This window comes from Lithobates pipiens, unplaced genomic scaffold (genome assembly GCF_037356315.1).
Source record: "Lithobates pipiens isolate NorthernLeopardFrog02 unplaced genomic scaffold, aLitPip1_a1.2 Scaffold_18, whole genome shotgun sequence".
Classification (NCBI taxonomy): domain Eukaryota; kingdom Metazoa; phylum Chordata; class Amphibia; order Anura; family Ranidae; genus Lithobates; species Lithobates pipiens.
This window is the reverse complement of record NW_027507758.1, coordinates 586,780,431-586,805,555: the sequence shown is the minus strand read 5'-3', so window position 1 is coordinate 586,805,555 and position 25,125 is coordinate 586,780,431. Positions and strand designations below refer to the sequence as shown.

The 25,125-nt window shown below is 45.1% G+C and overlaps 1 long non-coding RNA gene across 1 annotated transcript; it reads right to left on the bottom strand.

Moving 5' to 3' along the window:
* Nucleotides 1-386: 386 nt before the first annotated feature.
* LOC143989126 (uncharacterized) lies at nt 387-24,415 on the bottom strand. Its single transcript, XR_013276981.1, has 3 exons — nt 24,282-24,415; nt 2,278-2,398; nt 387-2,101 (listed from the first exon to the last, which is right to left on the bottom strand). It is a non-coding gene; the product is annotated as an uncharacterized LOC143989126 (long non-coding RNA).
* Nucleotides 24,416-25,125: the final 710 nt, after the last annotated feature.

Below are 25,125 nucleotides of genomic sequence, written 5' to 3'. Positions count from 1 at the left end.
TTCTGCTTGTGTGAATAGAGGAATTTCCACTTACAGGTATTGTATCTCACTTTTTAAATTTACTTTTGTTGAGTCAGGTTTTTGCAGGACCACCTATGGCTGTAATCCTGGCAGATTTAGAAGACCAACATTCAAGCCATCTAAGGGGATCTTTACTTAGGCAAGTTCTTTACTCTGTGAGCCTTTGTCTGACCTGTGACGGCTTTTAAGGTAGTGAAAAGGACTGAAAATGTGTCACATTAGTTCTATCCCACTGAAGAACAAGCTCAAAGGGTAAGTTCCACTTAACAGAAAATTCTGTAAAGTGAACTTACACAGGACCCCTTCCTCGCCCCCCCCCCCCCCATCCCGCTGACCTGGACCATGGCAATCTCTGACTCTAAGCCCTTATATATCCACACCAGGAGTCCAGGGTTTAGCAATCCCTTGAGCTGAATTTCCAAAACATCCCTCGTCAAGAGGGACGTTTTGGAGCATTCTAATTGGTCAGCATTGTCACATGGGCAGCACCGACCAATCAGAAGGAGAAGACATGAAGATGGAGAGGGGGTTTCTAAGCCCTGGGCTCCTGACGTGGATATATCAGGGCTTAGAACTGGAGATTGCCGCGGTCCAGGTCAGCGGGACCAGTGAGGGGCGAGGAGGGGGACCAGATTTTTCTGTAAAGGTGAACTTGCACTTTAAAGAATTGATATATAAAATAACATACTGTTTAGCAATATGTAGGTTGTAAAAGGAATATCTGGTCAATCATATCTTGAATAGTAATATATGGAGGCCATCTGTTGATGACTTTCACAAGATGATGAAATTGCTTTCATATGACTTTAACTGGGTAGGGAAAATAAAAATACATATTTTTTTAAATATAGTGGTATGTGTGGTACCCTAAAAGTACAGCCTATATATTTGGGTAAAGACTTTTGTGCATTTACGAATGTGGTACCTTTTGCCCCATCCCGCCCTTAAATAGATTAAGTTGCTCCTTGCGTCTTAGAGTGGTTTGTTCTTTTCCTACTTTTCCTACTGTAGTACATTGAAAAACCTGGGCACTGGGTCATGCTAATAGAGTGTATTGAATAGTAGCTTTGCTGCAGCAGAGTCCATGGTGTTTAAGCTAGTGGACAACCTTTGCAAATATCTTCTTAAATGCCTCTTTCACATCATTATTTCTCAAGCTATATATCAAAGGATTTAACACTGGAGTAATAACACCGTAAACAAGAGAAATGTATTTCAGATTTGAGTAAAAATGTTTCTTCTGCCCAACATACATGCTTATAGTTGTCCCATAAAACATAGACACAACGGTCAAGTGAGAGGCACAAGTTGAAAATGCCTTGGATCTTCCATCATTAGACTGGATCTTTAATATTGAAGATATGATGCAAATGTAAGACACCACAATGAACATAAGTGGTAGCACGAGGGTAAACAAACTCTCAGCAAAAAGAGCTACTTTAAAAAAAGTGAGGTTTCCGCAGGCTAGCTCTAAAACTGCCAGTATCTCACAAACAAAATGGTCCAGTTTGTTTTCCATACAAAATATCAAAGGCCTTGAAATGACTGGGACAACTGAGATGAAGAAATTTCCAGGCCACACCAATATTACTATAATTCTACAGATTCTCCAGTTCATAATGACGTTATAATACAAGGGGAAAGCTATAGCTACATAACGATCATACGCCATCACTGCTAGTAGCAATGACTCAGTGCTCCCTAAAAACATGCCGATGTTCATTTGCACAATGCAGCCTGTGACGGAGATTGTCCTTCTAACAGAAAATATATCTATGAATACCTTTGGGATAGAGCTGGAAGAAAAGGACAAATCTATGATTGATAGATTGCAGAGGAAAAAGTACATAGGCAGGTGAAGTTTAGGGCTGACAAAAACAGCAGCGATAAGAAAAATATTTCCAAAAATTTTAAAAATATAAATCAATAATAATACAACAAAAAATAATACACACACTTGCATGTTCTGAGAAAATCCAATTAAAACAAATTCTTTCAGGAATGTTTGATTCTGGAGCTCCATGTTTTAAGCTAGGAAATGTGAAAACATTGTGTGTAGAAAAAAAGCTATTTCGATATCCTGCAACATATACAATTAAAGAATGTTGATAACACTTGCCCATTAATAAGACTTTGGTCAACCTAACTAAAGGTTAAAAGAGGATTTATAGTAAAAAATAATATGTTTACATTTTTAATTTGAAATTATAATGTATTTTATACTTGATGCAGAATTCTCTAAATAAAATAACATACTTTTCGTTTTCTTTTTTTTTGTAGTCCTCAGGCAAGTGTTGTGATGAAGCAGGTCCTGCCTCTTCTTCTCTTCTTCGTTAGTGGCAGCAGTGGGCAGTCTTTCCTCCTGGATTGAGCATTGCTTTTCACATTTTTATTACATTAAAAAATATGTAAAGGCAAAATATAAAAATGAATTAGCAATACATCTCTTCAATACCTGCAATACAATATATCATTAGAAGTAATCAGCATGGATTCATGAAGAATCCTTCTTGCCAGACCAATCTATTAACCTTCTATGGGGAGGTGAGCAGCCATCTAGATAAAGGAAGGCCCATGGATGTGGTGTATCTGGATTTTGCAAAGGCAAACATTTACTGTACAAACTAAGGTCTGTCAGCATGGACCAACAGACGAGTACATGGATTGAAAACTGACTACAGGGTTGAGTTCAGATGGTAGTGATAAATGGGGAAGACTCGGAATGGTCCGGTGTGGAAAGTGGGGTCACCCATGGTTCTGTGCTTATTTAATTTATTCATAAACAACCTGGAGGATGGGTTTAACAGCTCAATCTCGGTTTTTGCAGACGATACTAAGCTAAGCAGAGCAATCATTTCTCTGCAGGATGTTGAAACCTTGCAAGAAGATCAGAACAAATTAATGGGGTGGACAACTACATGGCAAATGAGGGTTAATGTAGAAAAATGTATAATAATGCATATGGGTGGCAAAAATATGAATGCAATCTACTCACCAACTATGTAACTATGTACATTTCCTTGTGCTTTATCCTTTTAAAAAAAACGCAATCATAGAACCTTTCATTGTGCCTAAAGTGGCATTAAACCCAAAAAATCTATATATTGTAGCTTACCAATCCTTAACCACTTCAGCCTTGGAAGATTTTACCCCCTTCCTGACCAGAGCACTTTTTGTGATTTGGCTTTGCGTCGCTTTAACTGACAATTGTGCAGTCCTGCAACATTGTACCCAAACAAATTTGATGTCCTTTTTTTCCCAAAAATAGAGCTTTCTTTTGGCGGTATTTGATAATCTCTGCGATTTTTATTTGTTGTGCTATAAACAAAAAAGTGTGCCAATTTTGAAAAAAAAACCTATATTTTTTACTTTTTGCTGTAATAAATATACAATATACATTAAATATACATTAAACATAAATATACATAAACATTTTTTTCCCTCAGTTTAGGCCGATATGTATTCTTCTACATATTTTTGGTAAAAAAAAATGCAATAAGCATATATTGATTGGCTTGCGCAAAATTTATAGCGTCTACAAAATAGAGGATAGTTTTATGGCATTTTTATTTATTTTTTTATTAGTAATGGCGATCATGACTGCGAAATTATGGCAGACACTTCGGACATTTTTAACACTATTTTGAGACCATTGTCATTTATACAGTGATCAGTGCGATAAAAATGCATTGATTACTGTGTAAATGACACTGGCAGTGAAGGGGTTAACCACTAGGGCGGTGAAGGGGTTAAGTGTGTCCTAGGGAGTGATTCAAACTGTGGGGGGATAGGCTTGAACACACAGGACAGTGATCACTGCGCTTGATGGCAGAGAGCAGTAGACCACTGTCCTGTTACTAGACAGAACGGGGAATGCTTTGCACAAAAGCATCTCCCCGTTCTACCTCTCCGTGACACGATCACCGGGAGCTGCGGGCGCGATCACGGAGCACACGACGGGGGCACACATGCCAGCACGGCGGTAAATTCAAAGGGACGTACAGGTACGCCCAATTGCCCAGTCGTGCCATTCTGCCAACATAAATGTACAAGCGGCGGTCGGCAAGTGGTTAAAGGATAAGTTCACCTTTTGACAAAAAACAATAAATGCACATTTTTTCAAGCAAAAAAAATTTGCATTTATTATTATTTTGTTTCTGGAACCTCTAAAGCTTTGCAGACCTGCATACCTGTCAGACCTTTCAGTCTCCTGCAGACCTGTCAGTGTATCTATGTGCCTGTACAATGTACGGGCAAGCAGACACAATTTGACAGGAAGGCTCAATTAACTACCACAGCAGTCCACAGTGCTGGGGTAGTTCATTGAAAACTGCAAGCTGACAGCTACAGAGGATGTCGGGACTTGTATTTTTAAAAGTTTTGCACCACAGTGAGCAAGCCTTATGTGAAGAAGCCAAATTATAGTACATTCATGCCAAGATTACCAATTTATTTTAGTTAAAGTCCAGTGTCTCTTTTACAGACTTTGGATCGAAGTAACAGCTGCAGAAAAATTGGGCTTTGGGTGTTGGCGGTCCCTTCCAACCATAATCCTATAGAGGTAGTCTTGATGAAAGCAAAAATTGGCCTTGCTGTAGAAAATTGAAATTGAATGCCCCAGTGAAACAGTTGCGGAAAAATTGGCCTTTGGGTGTTGGTGGTGCCTTCACCCCATAACCTTCTAGAGGTACTCTTGATGAAGGCAAGAATTGGCCATGCTGTAAAAAATTTAAATTTAATGCACCTATCAAATAGGTGTGGAAAAATTAGTCCTTGGATGTTAATTGTGCCCATGAAACCTATACCACAAAATTATTTCAAGATAAAATTAACACTCAGAAAGCTAGGCAGCCTAGACAGTCTTGCAGAGATTCGAGATCCCAATAACATGTAATCAGTGACATCAGGGACTTAATAGCTGCTGCTAATCCAGTGGACAGACACACTCTTTTTATCTGTCACAAATCCTCTGGCAGCACTGAATGCCTGTTTGGAAAGAACACTGGATGCAGGGCAGCCCAACAGCTCAATTGCATGCTGGGCAAGTTCTGGCCAGTGGTCTATTCTAATGACCCAGAAACCCAGTGGATTGTCTACTGGAAAGCTCTCCAAGTCTGTTTTTGCCCCTAGATAATCTTCCACCATATGATGGGATCGACCAATGGGATCTTGAAGCTAACAGCCAAGTACAAAAAATCTTTTTGCATGCATCACTGAGACGGCCCCCTTCTCCGCCGCTCCTCCTTTGACCAACAGAAGCCTTAAAGCTATCTTTTCCATGAGACTGTAACCTACCAGAGTCTGGAAAGGGGTTACATAAACTCCTGTCTTATGCCGCGTACACACGATCGGAATTCTCGTCGGAAAAAGCTCTGATGGATTTCCCGACGGAATTCCGATGGAATTCGGCTCAAGCTGTCTTGCCTACACATGGTCACATCAAATTCCGATCATTTATAATGGGGTGACACGTATAACATGTACGACGTGACTAGAAAAAAGAAGTTCAATAGCCAGTAGCCAATAGCTTCTGTCTCGTAGTTGAATCTGAGCATGCGTGATTTTTGGCATGTCGGAATTGCATACATACGATCAGAATTACCGTTAGAAAGTTTTTCCGTCGGGAAAATTGAGAACATGCTATCAATTTATGGCTGGAGGAAATTCGGATAGCTAAATTCCGATGGAGCATACACACTGTCGCATTTTCTGATGAAAAGCTCTCATTGGTCTTTTTCTGGCCGAAATTCCGATCGTGTGTACGCGGCATTAGATGTCCTCAAGATATTTCTTCCTGTGCTCCCTCTGTGAGGGCAGGATGAGTTATGAGATTTTCCCCCATGTAATGGTGGTCAAGGAGGGCTTCCAACCAATAATGATCCTTCTCCTTGATGCCACAAATTCTCGGGTCCTACAAGTTTGCGGAGGCATGAAAAACAGGGTCCTTGAAGTCACTGAAGGTTACAGTATCTGTAACTGCCTCCTCCCAGCCACATACTACTCCCAAGGTTTCTTGGGACTAAAAAACATCTGTTAAGCCCCGTACACACGAGAGGACTTATGTCCGACAGACTTCCGAAGGAGTTCCGTCGGAGTTCTGCCGGAGTTCCGACGGAGTTCTGACGGACTTTTCGGCTGAGCGGACTTGGCCACACACAATCACACTAAACTCCGACGGATTCAAACGTGATGACGTACGACTGGATTCGAATAAGGAAGTTCATAGCCAGTAGCCAATAGCTGCCCTAGCGTCGGTTTTAGTCCGTCGGAATAGCATACACACGAGCGAATTTTTCGAAGGGACCGGGTCCGGCGGAGTTCCTTCGGAAAAATTTGAAGCATGTTCCATATTCTAAAGTCCTTCGGACTTTGGCGAGTCAAAAGTCCGTTGCAGCCCACACACGATCGAATAGTCTGACGGAATCAGTCCGTCAGACTTTGGATGTTGAAAAGTCCGCTCGTGTGTACGGGGCTTTAAGGTTTGACGTATGTCTTCCTCTACTTCTATGCCTCCAAAATTGCAAGAATCCCCTTCCTCCCTCTCCTTCTGTGCATTCTGTGGCATCGCAAGAATGGTGTCTGCATAAAGAAGGCCTTGAGAGGAAAGGAAGTCCCCCTCTTCCTTCCGCTGCTCTGCAACGAGTGCCCTGCCCATAATGACATGCAGAGTATGCTTCATCAGGAACACAAGAGGGATTGTGTCACTGATGCATGCATTGTCACAGCTCACCATCCTTGTTGCCTCCTAAAATGGTGACAGTACAGTGCAAGCATCCTTTATTAGCAACCATTGGTTTGGGGAAAAAAACCAGCTCTGGCCTGAGCCCGTCCTTATGCCATTTTCACATAGGTACTGATTAACGACACTCTGCTGCATGTCCAGTTGCCGCAGCATTGCCAAAGTTGAGTTCCACCTGGTGGGCATGTAACAAATCAGGTGGTTTATGGGGCTGAATTTAAGCCAACTGAACACTGGCTGTGTATGACCACCTGTCAGGTACTCACCAAAGCCGAAGTGCTGAGAGCGGCTTCCCTTGCAGCTGGGTGCACAGTACCCCTGAGGATGGAACAGTGGGTACAGGGCACAGAGAGGCACGGGTTGCCAGCAGGTGACTGGAATGCAGCAGGTCTACTGAAGGAAGAGATGCCCGTGCAGAAGATCTTGGAACTGGTAGAGGTAAACGCCTGCCAGGGGTTCCAACACCTGGAGTGAAGGCCGAGGGTCAAACACAGGTACAGTCCGTGAGACAAAGGATATTCCAGAGGCAGGCCGAGGGTCAAGCACAGGTATCAGTCCGTGAGATAAAGGATATTCCAGAGGCAGGCCGAGGGTCAAGCACAGGTATCAGTCCATGAGCCAGCAAGGCTAAGTGCAGAAAGTCCGTATAAACAAGCCAGGGGTCAGATCAGGAGAGAAGCAGAGTGGTCTTCAAACAAGCCGGGTCACAACAGGAAATGGTCAACAGGAACAGGAACAGGAAACAGGAACACAGGTGAGCTGAGGAGACAAACCAGCAGAGACACAGAGTACATTGATGTCTTTTATAGGACTGTCAGGCCAATCAGGTAAGGCCCATAGCCGTGTGCATAGGCTTGCACATGCGTGTATGACATTGTATCGTACGACGCATATGCATGCGTCGTTGTGCAGCTCTTCCCCGCAGGCGCACGGGGAAGTGCCGATGTTGACGTCTGGTGATTCTCTGACAGTGCCCCCCCCAAGGGGCAGCCTCCGGATGCCCAATCTGGCTGGTAGCTTGGGGTGTCTCCGGTAAAAATCCCGTATCAGGCGAGGAGCGTGGATGTTACTGGAGGGTTCCCAAGAACTGTCTTCAGGGGGATACCCTTTCCATTTTACCAGGTATTGGGTCTGTCTTCCCCTTTTTCGACAGTCCATTATGGCTTCAACCTCGAATTCTTCCTCACCTTCGACTTGGACGGGTGGAGGTGGTGCCACTTGTCTTCCGGTGAAGGAGCTTGGAATCACTGGTTTTAATAGGGATGCATGGAACACCGGGTGAATTTTGTAGGAACTAGGTAGCGCCAGTTCAAAAGCTACTGGGTTTACCACCCTTTTGATTCCAAAGGGGCCAATGAACTTGGGACCGAGCTTCCGTGATGGGTATGGCAATCTCAGGTTGGCAGAAGATAACCAAACCTTATCCCCGATCTTGAAACTTGGGCAACTTCTTCTTCCTCTATTGTAGTACCCCTCATAGTCTCTTTGAGCCTTCTTCATGGCCTCCTGAATCTGTAGGAAATTGTCCTGAATTGACTTTACCCGTTCTTGGACTGCAGGAGCGGAGACTTCAGGGACGGAATCTGGCAAGAAAGAAGGGTGGTAGCCATAGTTCACCCAAAATGGAGTTTGGTTGATGGCGGAATGTACAGAGTTATTATACGCAAATTCCGCGCAGGGCAGGAGAGAGGACCAATTGTCTTGAGAGCAGGAGCAGAAGCAACGAAGGTATTGTTCTAATGTCTGATTTGTTCTTTCTGTTTGCCCGTTGCTTTGCGGGTGGTATGCGGAGGATAGTGAGGTCTTGATTTCTAGTGCTTTGCAGAGGTCTTTCCAGAATTTGGAGGTGATTTGGATCCCCCTATCAGACACGATGTTGGAAGGGACGCCATGTAGCCTCACGACTTCCTTGATAAAGATACTTGCTGTAGCTGAAGCAGAAGGGGTGCCATACATAGGTAGAAAATGTGCCATCTTCGAGAGACGATCTACCACTACTAGGATTGTAGTGAACTGGTCAGAAGGTGGTAAGTCAACAATAAAATCCATAGAGATCTCTCTCCAAGGGCGTTCGGGAACAGGTAAGGACCTCAAAAGTCCCCAGGCCTTGGTGTTTGCCCCCTTGTTACGCTGGCAAGTGATACAGGATTGGACACAGTTCTTGCAGTCCCTTCTCCAACCCGGCCACCAGTACGAACGACTGATTAAATCGGCAGTCTTCTGGATCCCAAAATGTCCTGCCATCTTGTGGTCATGAAAGGTTTGCAAAATCTGAGGTCTTACTGAAGGAGGAATGAATACCTTGTTGTGTGCCCATAGCAAACCGTGTTTCCTTTCCAGGGAGGATGCTGTAGTTTTGGAGAGTTGGTTAGTGGCTTGTTTGATGGCAGTTTCTAGATTGGGCTGGATAATTTGGAGGAAGTTGTGTGGAGACAGAATAGTTGTGGGTTCAGGTGGTTCTTCGGCTTCTGGAAACATTCGGGAGAGTGCGTCTGCTTTCCCATTCTTGGAACCGGGACGGAAGGTGATATGGAAATTGAACCTGGAGAAAAAGAGAGCCCAGCGTGCTTGTCGGGGTCGGAGGCGTTTAGCAGCCCTGAGGTACTCCAGGTTCCTGTGATCTGTAAAGATCATGATGGGTTGGGACGCACCCTCCAGCAGGTACCTCCATTCTTCCAGTGCAAACTTTATAGCGAGAAGTTCTCGATCTCCGACATCGTAATTCCTCTCCGGAGGACTGAGTTTCCGAGAGGCGAAGGCAACTGGATGAAGGAGAGCCTTCGGCCCACTTCTTTGGGAGAGGATAGCACCTAATGCGAATTCAGAGGCGTCCACCTCCAACACATAGGGAAGGCTTGGATCTGGATGTAGGAGGATAGGAGCTGATATAAAGAGTCTCTTTAATTCATCGAAGGCTTCCTGTGCTTGTGGAGACCATTGAAATTTGACCTGCTGGCGGGTTAGTTGGGTGATGGGGGAAATAATCGTGGAGAAGCCCTGGATGAACCTGCGATAAAAATTGGCAAAGCCAACGAATCGCTGTACAGACCTTTTGTCTGAAGGTGCCGGCCATTCTTGAATAGCTTTGATCTTCTTTGGATCCATTGAGATTCCTCCTGTGGAGATGATAAATCCAAGGAACTGGATGGTGTCTCTCTCAAATTCACACTTTTCTCCCTTTAGGTAGAGCCCATGTTCTCTGAGGACAAGGAGGACCTTCCTGACGTGAGTACGGTGCAGTTCTAAGGAATTGGAAAAAATCTGAATATCGTCAAGATATACTATCACGAAGTTGTCTAGATACTCACGGAATATGTCGTTGACCAGATGCTGGAATGTGGCTGGGGCATTGCAGAGCCCGAAGGGCATCACTAGATATTCAAAATGCCCGAATCTAGACCTAAAAGCCGTCTTCCACTCATCCCCATCACGGATTCAGACTAAGTTATATGCTCCCCGAAGATCTAGTTTAGTAAATATCTTGGCAGTTCTTAGGCGTTGAAAAAGTTCAGGGATGAGTGGAAGCGGGTACCTGTTCTTAATGGTAATTTTATTAAGTTCCCTGTAGTCCACGCAAGGCCTGAGAGAACCGTCCTTTTTTTCGACAAAAAAGATGCCTGCACCAGCTGGAGAAGAGGATGGTCGGATGAATCCCTTTTCCAAGTTTTCATCTATGTAAGAGCGTAGGGCTTCTAGTTCAGTCTCTGATAATGGAAAGATCCGACCAAACGGAATTTCGGAAACCGGGTAGCAAGTCTATCGGGCAATCATAGGGCCGATGGGGTGGCAGAGTATCAGCCTTCTTCTTGTCAAAGATGTCCAAAAAGTTATGATAGGCTGAAGGGACATGTTGCAGGTTATCAGGAATGGTCTGTATGGTTAGGCAGGAGGTGGACTTGTGGGAGGTCGGCAGGTGACAGTGCTGTGAACAATAGGCAGATGAAAAGAGTACTTCTTTCTTGTTCCAGTTGATCTGTGGGTCGTGGGCTTGTAACCAAGGGAAACCCAGAATGATTGGGAACATAGGAGAGTGGATAAGTCAAAGCGAAGAAATTCGCAGTGACCAGAGTCTGTGGATGTCAAGATTGGTCCTGTTTCCTGGGTCACAGGACCGGAGCAGGGTAGGGAGCCATCGGCCAGATGAATCTGAAGGTGTTGTTTTTTAGAGCAGAGGGGAACGTGCAGGCTCCGAGCTAGGGTTATGTCCATAAAGCAACTGCAGGCCCCGGAGTCAATGATGGCTCCCAGCCGAACCTCCTCTTCCGCCACCTGTAATAAAACCGGGAAGACAAGGTGAGACCGGGTGGAAACCGCAATCTGGGAATTCACAGCAACACGAGGTTGGCACTTACTGGGTCTCACAGGGCAGCTGCGTAGGAAATGGCCCGCTTCACCACAATATAGACAAAGGTTGGCTTGACGCCGACAGAGTCTCTCGTCAGGGGTGAGTGGAGCCCGGACCAAGCCCAGCTGCATGGGTTCGCCATCAGTAGAGGAGGTGGGAGCTGGAACAGGTGCGGGTACCGGGGGTACCCGGGGTAGCATCCACGTGGGTCTAGGTGACTGGAGGCGTTCGGAGCGACGCTCCCGTAGACGTCGATCAAGTTTGGTAGCCAACTGGACCAGATCTTCTAGGGATGTAGGGGTGTCTACTCGGGCTAGTTCATCTTTTAAGGTCTCAGACAGGCCCAGACGGAACTGATACTTAAGGGCAGCCTCATTCCAGTTAGTGTCCCCAGACCATTTCCGAAATTCCACACTGTAATCCTCTACTGGTCTCTTTCCCTGGGTTAGGGAATGCAGGATGGCTTCAGCCGTAGCGGTGCGCTGGGGATCGTCATATAGTTGTGACATAGCTTCAAAAAAAGTCTCTACTGAATCAAGAAGGGGGCTCTTCTGTTCTAGGAGGTTATGGGCCCAGGACTGTGGCTCATCGGATAGCAGGGAAATGATGAAACCCACCTTTACCGACTCAGAATGGAAGGTCCTGGGCTGCAAAGCCAAATACAGGAGGCATGCGTTTTTAAATGACCTAAACTTCTTCCGGCTGCCCGAAAAAACGCTCAGGAGTAGGGACCCTGGGTTCCGGAAGGGTCATGAGTACCGCAGGTGTTGCATCGCCTTGGGCTTGCGAAGCAGAAGGGCTGCTGGCTGTGGACGATGAAGAATCTGGTAGACTGGGAGCGACTGCCAAGTGCTGAAGGCGACCCTCAATCTGGATGAAGCCATCTTGGAGTCGCTGTACGGCCTGGGTGAGGGCTGCAACCTGCTGGCAGAGAGCCTCCAAAGGTGAGCCAGCCCTGTCGGCTTCTGACATGGCTGGTTTGTACTGTCAGGTACTCACCAAAGCCGAAGTGCTGAGAGCGGCTTCCCTTGCAGCTGGGTGCACAGTACCCCTGAGGATGGAACAGTGGGTACAGGGCACAGAGAGGCACGGGTTGCCAGCAGGTGACTGGAATGCAGCAGGTCTACTGAAGGAAGAGATGCCCGTGCAGAAGATCTTGGAACTGGTAGAGGTAAACGCCTGCCAGGGGTTCCAACACCTGGAGTGAAGGCCGAGGGTCAAACACAGGTACAGTCCGTGAGACAAAGGATATTCCAGAGGCAGGCCGAGGGTCAAGCACAGGTATCTGTCCGTGAGATAAAGGATATTCCAGAGGCAGGCCGAGGGTCAAGCACAGGTATCAGTCCGTGAGATAAAGGATATTCCGGAGGCAGGCCGAGGGTCAAGTACAGGTATCAGTCCGTGAGCCAGCAAGGCTAAGTGCAGAAAGTCCGTATAAACAAGCCAGGGGTCAGATCAGGAGAGAAGCAGAGTGGTCTTCAAACAAGCCGGGTCACAACAGGAAGTGATCAACAGGAACAGGAAACAGGAACACAGGTGAGCTGAGGAGACAAACCAGCAGAGACACAGAGCACATTGATGTCTTTTATAGGACTGTCAGGCCAATCAGGTAAGGCCCATAGCCGTGTGCATAGGCTTGCACATGCGTGTACGACATTGTATCATACGTCGCATATGCATGCGTCGTTGTGCAGCTCTTCCCCGCAGGCGCACGGGGAAGTGCCGATGTTGACGTCTGGTGATTCTCTGACACCACCTGAAATGGCTACAGAATCTTCTGGCCTGCATCTTGCAAACCCGGCACCTATTTAAGAAATTCAGCACCACCAAATTGAGGACATGTGCCAGGCATGGCACATGTGTCCACTTTCCCTGTCAAAGGGCGGACAAAAGTTTACTGTTATTATCCTCCCGCACCATCATTCCTGGCTCCAGCTTCCATGGTGGGAATCACCTCTGGGCCTGACCCTGCAGAGCTGAAAGAATCTTTGCTCTGGTGTGGCTCCTGTTCCCTAGACAGACCAGCTAAAGCACTGCATGGCGTCTTTTTAGCCTGACTTTTTTTTTTATGTAGTAGCTGGAGCAGAGACATTTGCCTGCTAGATTCTACAGTTGGTGGTCTGCTGCGGCTAGATGTGTTGCACGGATCTGTGGCACCCTTTGCTATACCATCATCCCTGTCAGTGCAGACTTCTGAGTAGACATGTGCAGTTCAAATTAATATTCAGACAAATCTTTTGTTATTCCGAGATCTGGATATATCCAAAAACTGGAATTACAGTTTAAACTAAGTTCACAAGGGCTCTGAAAAGCAGAAAATTGTACCATACTTACTGTAATTTTCTTTTCCTGGTGCCTATCCATGGCAGCATACCTGTGACAAGCTCCACCTTGGTTCCTCCCTCAGGACTAGTGAATATTATAAAAGAAATGATTAGTACGGCCCCCGCATTCTCCATAATATAGAATACCGAGGGTGGGATTGTATGCTGCCATGGATAGGCACCAGGAAAAGAAAATTACGGTAAGTATGGTACAATTTTCTGTTTTCCTGGTGCCTCCATGGCAGCATACCTGTGACAAATAACTAGCTGAGACGGGTGGGATGCTTAGAAGTTTATTTTAAAGAAATTATTATTTAGAAGAAGCGAAGGCCGAAGTGACTGCTTGTCTGCCAAACTCCACCGAAGAGAAAGCTCCTGGGTCCACCCTGTAATGTTTCAGAAATGTATGTTGGGATGACAAAGTCGCTGCCCGACAAATAGTCTCGATCAACACATTCGCTCTTGCCGTCCAAGAAGCAGAAACTGTTCTGGTGGAGTGTGCCCTGACCACCGAAGGGGGTTCCAGTGCCTTCGTCCTGTACACCTTGTGGATGAGTTTAACGATCCATGAGGCAATCGTTCTTGCTGATGCCTCCTTTCCTTTGTTTTTACCCCAGGGAATTATAAACAGCCTGATGGAAGCCCGGAATGATGCTGTTGCCTGCAGATAGCATTTCAAAGTGGAGGCGATGTCTAGCTCATGAAGAGAACTGGAGTCCTGTTCTGAAAATGTTGGGAGTGCCCAAGGTTCCAACATGTTCAAGGATGATGCGACCTTGGGAATAAACCCTCGCACTGTTCTGAGTTCCACTCTGTCTGGGTAAAATATAATGTGATCGTGATCTGCTCCTAAAGCTTGGAGCTCCGAAACCCGTCTGCCAAAGGTTATAGCTATCAGGAAGACTAACTTCAAGGTTAGATTCCAGAGCGATGCCGAGTCCGAAGGGTCAAAGGGTGGATTGGCCAAGGACTCCAGGATGACGACAAGGTCCCAAGTGGGAAAAGATTGTTTGGTTGGTGGTCGGATCTTTCTGACAGCTTTGAAGAACTGGATTAATAATGGATCCTCTGCCCATCTTCTACTGGTTGCTGCTGAGATCGCTGATACCTGCACCTTTAGTGTACCTAATGCAAGACCTAGGTCCAGGCCTGTCTGCAAGAACTCGAGAATTTGAGAGGATGATGGGGAACCTGTATCACAGCTTCTGTCAAGCATGAAGGCCCTGAACTTGTTCCACACTTTATCATATATGTCATTTGTGGATGTTTTTCTTGCTTTGAGCAGGGTTGCGATCACTTTGTCGGAGCACCCTAGGGATTGGAACCTTTTCCTTTCAGCTGCCAGATGTGAAGGTCCAGCCTGCGGGGATCTGGATGGGTGTGACATCCCTGCGACAGGAGAAGAGGTATTATTGGAACCTTGACTGGAGGTCGGGTGCTCAGATCCATTGCTGTGGGGAACCAAGGCCTTCTTGGCCAATATGGTAGGACCGCTATCACCGTCGAGGTTTTCCTCACAAGTCTTGACAAGAATCTTGGAATGAGAGGCCGCGGAGGGAAGGCATAGGCCCGATTGCATGCCCAAGGGGCTGAGAGGGCATCTGTTGCCTCCGCCTGGGGGGGAGGAAGCCTCGAGATAAACCTTGGAAGCTTGGTGTTGAATGCTGTCGCAAAGAGGTCTAGCTCGAGGGGACCCCACTGGTTCACTATCCAGTTGAAGATTTCCGGGTGTAGGGACCACTCGTTGGTATCCGCAAACTTGCGGGAAAGGCTGTCTGCCCTCGAGTTGAGATGACCGGGCAGATAGACTGCCCTTAGGTCCTTCAAATTCCTTTCCGCCCAGAGGAATATGGGTTCCACCTCGTTCAGGAGGGACCTGCTACGCGCCCCCCCCCCTTGTCGGTGCACATAAGATACAGCGGCCCTGTTGTCCATCCTGAGGAGAACTGGTTTCCCCGAAATCTCGAACTCTAGGGCTAGTAGTGCAAGGTAGGCTGCTCTGAGCTCCAAGACATTTGACACCATGCCTGCTGCATGGAAGGACCATCTTCCTTGCACTGAGGTCTGGTTGGAGTGTGCTCCCCAACCAGCTGCACTGGGATCGGTAGTAATTATGATCCAGTCGACATGCCCTAGCGGGCGTGATTTCAGAAGTGTCTGTTTCTTCATCCACCAATGTAGACTCCTGAGCATTAGGGTCGTCAAGTGTATGGGTCGGGATAGATATCGTCTGTTCCACAGTCTTAGGAACTCCAGCTGGAAATGTCTCAAATGCCAGTGGGCCCAGGGGACCATAGGGATACATGACGACATCCGGCCTATCAGGCTCAAGTAGTTTGAGGCTGTCAGGTAGGATCTCGTACTCTCTCTCTTCATTTGCTGAATAATGGAAGTTGCCTTCTGCGGTGGGAGAGACACTGATCCGTTCCTTGTGTTGAACAGAGCGCCCAAATAGACCATCTCCTGGGTTGGAGAAAGGTGACTTTTCTCCTGGTTTATCTTCCATCCGAATTCCGTTAGTGTTGTCAAAAGGATGCTCCTGTGCTCCACTAACTGGGCGGGATCCTTCGCCAGGAGTAGAAGGCCGTCCAAGTAGTGATATACCCGAAGCCCCAATTCTCTCAGAAGGGCTATGATGGCAATCATGGTCTTTGTGAAGACTCTTGGTGACGTGCAGAGGCCAAATGGAAGGCTCTGAAATTGGAGATGTACCTGCCACACCGCGAATCTCAGATACTTCTGGAAAGGAGGGAGTATGGGTATATGCAGGTAAGCGTCCTGCAAGTCTATTGACAACATCCAGTCCCCTGGTTGGACTACACGAATAATCGTCTGTAGTGACTCCATCTTGAATTCTTCTAGAAAAATATAGCGATTTAGTCTTTTTAGATCTATCACGGGTCTCCACCCTCCGTTTCTCTTGGGGACTAGAAACAGGGTGGAGTAAAAACCCGAAAATCTCTCGGATAGAGGCACTGGGACTACTGCTTGCTGTTCCTGCAAGGAGAGAAGAAATTGCTTTAACGCTTCCGATTTTTGGCTTGACCTTGACACCCTTGTCGGGGAGAAAAAGTCCTTGGGTGGTTTGTCTAGGAAAGACCAGAAATGGGCGTGTTTGACTGTGGCAACTACCCAAGGATCCCTGCACTTTTGTTCCCAGATCTTTGAGAACTGTTTTAACCTGGCCCCTACAGGGATCACTTGGGCTGACCTGACGTCAAAAGGATTTCGTTGAATCCTGTGGGGTAGGCACTGGCCTCTCTCTCCGGGTCCTGAGAAACGTAGACTGTGTGCTTTTCCAATTGTGCCTGAAGCCTTTCCCTTGCCTGGACTGTCGGTAGTCCTTATTTTTGAAGTATTGGAACCTGGGTGCGAATGACCTGGAGCGTTTGGATCGCCTGTCTTGGGGAAGTAGGCCTGATTTTCCGCCAGTGACCCGAGAGATGGCCTTGTCCAGCTTTTCCCCAAACAAGGCTTTACCGTCAAAAGGTATCTTGCACCAGTTCTGCTTCAAGGCAATGTCCGCTGCCCACGGTTTCAGCCACAGGGCCCGTTTGGCCATTACTGAATGGAGCATAGCCCTTGCGGAGCAACGAATTGAGTCAATGGTGGCTTCTCCAATAAAGTCCACTGAGAGCTTCAGCTCATCTAAGGCCTTAATTATATCTTCCTTTGGGATGTCCTGTTGGATTGCCGACTCTATATTATCTGTCCAGACACGTAATGCGTTAGACACTGATGTCAGGGCTATCGCAGGTTTACAGGCGTTGCCTGCCATCTGATAAGCCTTCTTAAGGTTAAGGTCCATCCTTCTATCCAGAGGATCCTTGAAAGAAGTTGAATCTTCCAGGGGCAAAGTGACATTCTTTGCCAGCCTTACCACTGCGGCATCGACCACTGAAGAGCCCTCCAGCATTGCGGAATCCGCCTCAGAGAGAGGGTATAATTTTCCCAAGCGATTGGTGGAAAAATCTCTTTTCTGTCCTCCCCCACTCTTCCTCGATCACTTCCTTGATCTCTTCCATAAGAGGGAAAAAGGAGATCTGGCGCTTGAGAAAGGGGAAGTATGATTTCGACTTCTTAACCTACGTGTTAGACTCTTCCCAGCCGATCGCTTGTTTAACCGCCTGTACATAAGGCTGGACCATGGCAAAGGCAAAGCCAGAGGCATCTAGGTCATCAGATGATTCCTCTGAAATGGCCATCTCATCTTGATGCTTAGAGGAAGATGCAGGCGTCGGACGAAAAATTCCACTCATGGATGGCCCGGGAATGGAGGCCTCAGCCATCTGCTCCTGAGGAGGGGATGCTGGTTGTTGCGTCGGCACTGTAGCTACCAATTCCGCAAGGGAGTCTTTTACTGCCTTTTTAAGGAGATCCGCCACTTGCAGGCCCTCAGATTCTCTGTCCGCTGCATAGTCTCTAAGACAATTTCGACAAATCAGTTGGTCTGGAAGTGGGGTACCTCCACAGGCCTGACATCTAGTGGGTCTAGGTCTCGGGGAGCGTGAATGACGGCACTTCTTGGCCGAAGCTTTCCTGCCACTTCTGTAATCCCCACGCCTGGGCGACCTGTCTCTACTGTGACTAGAGTCATCGTCGCCTTCATATCGCCTTGAGGTCCTCTTAGACGTCTTCTGGCGTACAGGACTGAAATACAAAAAGTACCATCCTCAGTGCACTCTTTTTTTTTTTTTTTTTTTTAAGACTTACCTGGACGTAGGTCCTTACCTAGGGAGTAGAGTATGATCTTGAGCAGGCGGCGAAAGCCTCATGTTAGGCGGCTTAGCAGAGGCAACGGCTAGGAAAAGAGTCAGAGGAGAAGCGTCAACTGGTTGTGCCCTAACTTACAAGGAAAAAGGGAATTTACCTGCATAAATAATGACTTTCCCCCTTTTATTTATTTATTTTTATTTATTTATTTATTTATTTATTTATTTATTTATTTTTTATTTTTTATGAACCGCAAATGATCAATTAATTAATTAATTCAATTTATTAATTTACATTTATATAAATAAATTAATATATATATTATCCATTTATATTATTTAGTACAATATATATACATCAATTCATTTGCCTACCTTTAGAAGAATGGGTATAACTTCCCTGGAGCTCTAAAGTGCAGTTCTCCCCACAGCCACAGGCATCCCACTGAGGCTATTAGGGAGATAAATAGGAGGAGGAGGGGTGGGGGCACGCCTGTGCTCCACCCCTGATGCTCTGAGGGCAAAGTGGACACTCCGCCCTCAGCAAAAATGGCCGCTGTAGCCTCCGAATCCAACCCGCCGGCGCATGCGCAGAAGACGGCGGGGAACGCCAACAGTAAATAAAAACCCGGCGGCTGGCCGCGTGCGGCCCCTAGGGAGCCTGAAGGATGGCAGGGGTGAGGGGGGAAGGGAGGGGGGTCTCTAAGAGGTATGGGAAGCCAGGGGAATGAAACTAGAAAGTTGGGGAGGAGAGGAAAAGAGAGAGGGAAGAGGAAAGGAGAGGCAAGAGACAGATTGCAAGCCTAAAGATAAAGGGAAAAAGGAAAGATAAGGAGGACAGGAGAGAAGAGAGAGACAAAAGGAAAATAGAAATAGCTGCTACCTCTGCTGCCATGAGCTGAAGCCTGAATACCCAAACTGCAGATAAAGCTCTTACTTAAGAGACAAACTGCTTGTCCCAAAAGATCCTTCAGAAGGGACTTCCAACCTTATAAGCGCATTTAGCTTCCCAAGAGAAGGAACTGCGTCCGGGAGAGGCTTGAACCCAGACGGAAGCTGCCGAATGCAGAACGTAAGGACGCCGACCAGAATTCACTGCCATGAGGTATGAGGAAAAAAAGGAGAATGTGGGGGCCGTACTAACCTTTTCTTTTATAATATTCACTAGTCCTGAGGGAGGAGCCAAGGCGGAGCTTGTCACAGGTATGCTGCCATGGAGGCACCAGGAAAACAAAAATAGGTCAGAATTTTCGGAATTCAAAATGAAATTTGAATAGAATTTTACATCAATTTCCATTCGAATTTGAACTATAAAAATATTTCTGAACTCAAAGTGTATTATTAGAACACCTTATTAGTGCAACATTTCGAAATAATGCTGTTTTTGTTAAGCCAAACGTGATTTACTTTGCTGCATTTGAATCAAAAAAATATAACATTTTCAAACTGACCAATTTGAAATTTATTGTTTCTAATGTTTCAAAATGAAATAAATCTGTAAATTTGAAGAAAATTTGTAAAAAGATTAAATAAATTCCGAATATGAATCCCGAATTTGAATTGAACGAATCAACCAGATTTAACTAAACTAGATTTACAAATATAAACAAAAAAGAGCAAAACAAATGTTTTCGTCATGCACATGTCTATTTCTGAAAGGTCATGAGATATAGCGGGGGTAGACATGAAAGGTGAGAAGTAAGGAGGAGAAGTTTTGTGTCCCTTGTGTGTGGCTTTCAGGTGCTCTTGCCATTGGGCTGAATGGTGAGAGGTTAAATGCCTTGTCAAGCATGTGATATCCAAATGGCTGGTGTTTTTGCCATGCTTGATCTTCTTGCAGTACATATTGCAAATTGCAACAGTGTGTTCGGCTGCACATGTTCTAAAATGGCCCACACAGCTGAGCTGTGGGAAGTGGGCCAGGAGATTACATCTCCACAATCTGATGGAATAGAGTGACTGCTCTCTACTCTTCCATGATGGCTGCCTCTGAAGGAAATCCTGCCTTGTTGAGGTTGTTTCCCCCTCTGCTCTATCTGGCACCCAATTAACGTCAGTGACCTCATCTGCATCATACCCTCCATCCTCATCCTCACTGGGGACCACTTGGCAATAAACTGTTGTTTATCAGTATTCTCTCCTATCTGTAGACTCATGTTACTCCCTTCCTCTACCTCAGAACCAACATCTGAATCAAGTAATGTCTGTGCATCCCCAAGAAGAAGCAAGTGGCTGATGCTGTGTTCCAATAATTCAGCTGTCTTCTCCATGCATGATGCTGGAGCTATAGCAGGAGTAACTTTGGACAAGGAGGCAGAATAAGCAGCTCTGGCAGCTGCGGTGGACTGCACACTAGTGTCTGCTAGGGCCATATAGAATGAGGAGGATGAGGATGGCTTAACCACTACAATACAGGGCACTTTCACCCCCTTCCCTCCCAGCCCAATTTTCAGCTTTCATCGCTCTAGCGCTTTCAATAACAATTGCGCGGTCATGCTACACTGTACCCAAATGAAATGGTTATCATTTTGTTCGCATAAATAGAGCTTTATTTTGGTGTTATTTATTCACGACTCCGTTTTTTATTTTTTGCGATATAAGCGCAAAAAAAGCGGAAATTTGGAAAAAAAACAATATTTTCTTTTTTCTATTTGAAAAGAAATCCAATAAAATCAAATTTTGTCATAAATTTAAGCCAAAATGTATTCTGCTACATGTTTTTGGTAAAAAAAATTCCGTTAAGTGTATAATAATTGGTTTGTGTGATCAGGGAAATATGTACGCAAATGATCATGTACATATGTGTGCAAGTGATCACGTACATATGTGTGCAGATAATCATTGGGACATGTGATTTTAGTGGGACATATGTGGGGGACATGTTTTTATTATTGGGGACATGTGTTTTTATTATTTGGGGACATGTATGTTTTGGGGACATGTGTGTTTTGGGGACATATGTGGGGACTGTGTTTGTACTGTGTGGTGTGTTGTGTGTTGACACTAGACTGATGATCAGTGAGTAAAAAGCTGTAAAAAACAGCTCATACTCACTGATCATCAGCCGGCTGCAGCGTTCTGCTCTCCTCTCCTCAGCGATGACTTCCGTGTGAGGAGAGGAGAGCCGATTGCCTAGCAACCGGCTGTTTGTTTACATCACATGACGGCCGTGATTGGACACGGCCGTCATGTGATCAGGAGGGCCAATCACAGAGCCCTCCTGCCGATCTGAGATGTGCCGTGTCCGGGTGACACGAGCACATCGGGATCGCGCCGCTGCGCGGGCACGCGCGCGCGCGATCCCGCTACTTCTGAAGGACGTTCCTGAACGGCCTATCAGGAGTAGACGGCTCCCACCCGGCCGTATATATGCATTGGCCGGGTGGGAAGTGGTTAAAAAGCCAGTCTACCACCTCCTCTGCATGCTGTGGCTGGATAACACGGGCAACATCACTAACCAGGGTCAAATGTGCCCTGCCTGCCTATGGATCATGTCCACCTTTGTCTGTGGACACAGATGCTGCAGGGCCCTTCATAGTGGCATGGGAATGTCTGCCTCTCTTGTTGGCCTCCTAGACATGATGGGGAGGGGGGGGGGCTCATTGCCCAAATTTAATAGAAACTGATAAATGTGTGAATGTATGCACATTATTGAATGAAAAGTAGTGTTTGGTGAGCTTCAACTGAGGATTAAAAGAAATATAAATAAAAAGGGGGAAAACCAGCATTGCAGTCATAAAAACTGTGGCTGACAATTAAAAAAAAAAAGAGGCAGGAAGGTGACAAAAAAGATTTTAAACACACAGAAACCAAAAAAAATAAAGAAAACAAAAGGGTATATATCACTGTATACAGCACCGAATGTTATGTAATGCTGTGTTAAACACTACACTACCACACTACACTATACTGACACACTATATTCACACACTACAATATACTGACACACTATGCTAACACTACACTAACACTCTACACTAGGAGTCACAATAAGTGAACACACTAACTCGCTAGTAACAAACACCAATAATGGGATTTTAATCCTCCTCCTACACAGGGACTATATTATTTTTTTTTACTCCCAATGACCACCAGGCTTAAGGCCTTGTTTATTTTCATTGATTTCAGGACATTTTCTATCTCACTGACCATAATCCGACCCCACTAAAGTTTGAAGGACAGTAAACTGGCCCTTTGTCTTTAAAGTTTGGAGACCCCTAGTCTACATCTTTATTCTCAGTCCAAGCAGTACTGATATACAAAGGTAGCAAATAGAAGAGGATTATTGTTATTTACTAATAAATGTAAAAACTGACATGAGAGAAATATAAGGCTTCCATCCTTGCCATCACCGTCAGAAAATGCAAGCCAATGTAAAAAGTCCATGTTACCAGAGAGCAACGTGAAGACACAAGACAATACGTCACTCCCGGTTGTCACGGAGATCACAACACTGAGGGCATGCTCAGGTGGGTGATCACCACGATGACTGGAAGTGACGTTTGCGTGTCATGGTCAGCTGGGAATTACTGGGAAGAAACATTGCGACTGCTCGTATCACACAGATGGCTTCCTACACAGCGGAAGGTGACTACTCTGCATTTTATATATTTTGCTCTATTGCAGGGATATGCAATTAGCGCACCTCCAGCTGTTGCAAAACTACAAGTGCCATTCATGACTCTGCCTCTGGGTGTCATGCTTGTGGCTGTCAGAGTCTTGCTATGCCTCATGGGACTTGTAGTTCTGGAACAGCTGGAGGTCCGCTAATTGCATATCCCTGCTCTATTGTTTTTACAAACTAGTATGTATATTCTGTATGGGGGGGCACATTTGGCCGCAATAAAATTTTGAAAAGCAGGATTACGCTATGTGGCATTTTTACTTTCCTATATGATCTTGCTGCATTGGAGCCATCTACACCTTCACCCTGACAGAATTAGTGAATGATTTGCCTTTAAAGTGACAGCAAAGGATTATTATGAAATTTAATATTAACATCTGGTGAGTGTATACCCTAAGGAGAGTGTTTTATGGTGGGGTTCTAGGTATGTGGTGCCCAAGTGATAACAATTTGGATCACTGTATTGAGAGCTTCACCTGCTTAAAGAAGTCATTTCACCTTTTCTCTTATATGTGGAATCATATAAATGCTTGTCACGTGGATGGACTGACATGAGCGCTGCTATGGCATTTAAAGGCCATAATATGTGTTTTACTTTTTAAATGTTTTATGAGTTTTATTTGGATTCTTTTTATCGTAGCTGCGGACTCAATTAATATTAAGATATTTTATTTCACCACATTTAACATAGTAGCTAGATTTAGCTTAATGTAGTTAATATCATTCCTTTGAAGAGTTTTCTTTGGCACTGAGTGGTGTCAATGGGCCTTTACGCTGCATTTTTTTTTATAGGAAACAAAGATTAACGTAAACAAAACATAGAGAATCCTAATCGTATAGCCCCTTTTCACTCGCCTAAATCTGTAGTCACATGACATTCTGGGTCCGAAATCTTCTCTCTTCTTCACTGCAGAGACAGATTGTCCACCGTCTGGATGGTGTTGGCTGTCCAGAGGTGGGTCCACACAGGCGCTGAGGATTCCATGTTCTGTAAATCTTGGTGCCTATGCAGTTCTTGACTGCGTTCAGAAGATCATCTTCTGTTGCACCCACAACCTTGTGTCTTGCTACAAAGTTAAAATATTGCAGGGGTTGAGGGGACTGAGGATATGCTTCCTTTTGCCTGCAGCAGACTAAGCATCAGCCTAGAAAAAGTCACTAAACTTGAGCTCATGAAAACTTAAAAAAAAAATTGTATAATGTCACTCATCAGGATTTTATTCATGAAGACATTTAAAGCTGTGTGTTAGTGTCTCTGTGTTTTGTATGAAAATCTTATTCACCCAAGGTTAAATAAGATTGTATAGCTTTGTGTCAGTTGGCTGCCTAGGATTGCATCTACACATAAAAAATGTCATATGTACATTCCTAAATAAGAGGCCGTCTTAAATTCTATAGATACGTGTCTAATTGTGTCATTAAATAGTAACTTAAACTAGAGTATTATACTTAATTTTTATTTAAACAAAATGAGAACAATATGGCACAAAACCTTTAAAATCATCCAATGGATTACCTCTTATCATCCCTGTAAATATCCAATGACCAGCATATGGCAAATTACTGCCAGAATTTCAGCACACACTTTGCACACAGTTAGCAAGTGATAATAAATAGGCAATGAATTAAGAGCACAATGCACACTTTACATATAGCCATCCTCTTCTTTCTTCATGAAGGTATATATATATATTTTATTGGAACCGATAAATGTACCATAGAGATTAATCAACATTCGATCAACAGACACCTTTAATTATTCTAGTCATGGGGATCTTTTACAACCACTGTGAGTTATCTCCCTGTTAAGGAGAATAAAATATTAATCCCCAAACACAGAACAACATTTACCCTTGCTGGACAGAATTCCATAGTACAATTGCGATAAACACCATTTAAAATTGGTCTAACGACAGTCAGTTGTGATGAATGAATAGATTTGCAAATTGTGTGAATCAGTGAATTTTTAAGAAATAACATGAAAATATTTAAGCAGATTTTTCTAAAACTTTATAAAATTCTACAATTGAGCAGAGGAGGAGACACAGACTGATGCTGCGTACACACGATCGGTTTTTCCATCGGAATAAACTCTGACGTTTTTTCCGACGGAGTTCAGACTCGAATTCCGTTCAAGGGTCTTGCCTACACATGATCACACCAATTTCCAACTGTCAAGAACACGGTTACGTACACCACATATGATGGGACTAGAAAAGGCAAGTTCAATAGCCAGTGCGCCACCCTTTGGGCTCCTTCTGCTAATCTTGTGCTTATCTCGTGTTAGTAGAAGTTTGGTGAGAGAGGATTTGTGCTTTTCAGCCTCGTGTTTTTCAGATCATTGCTGCTCTTCAGTTTGT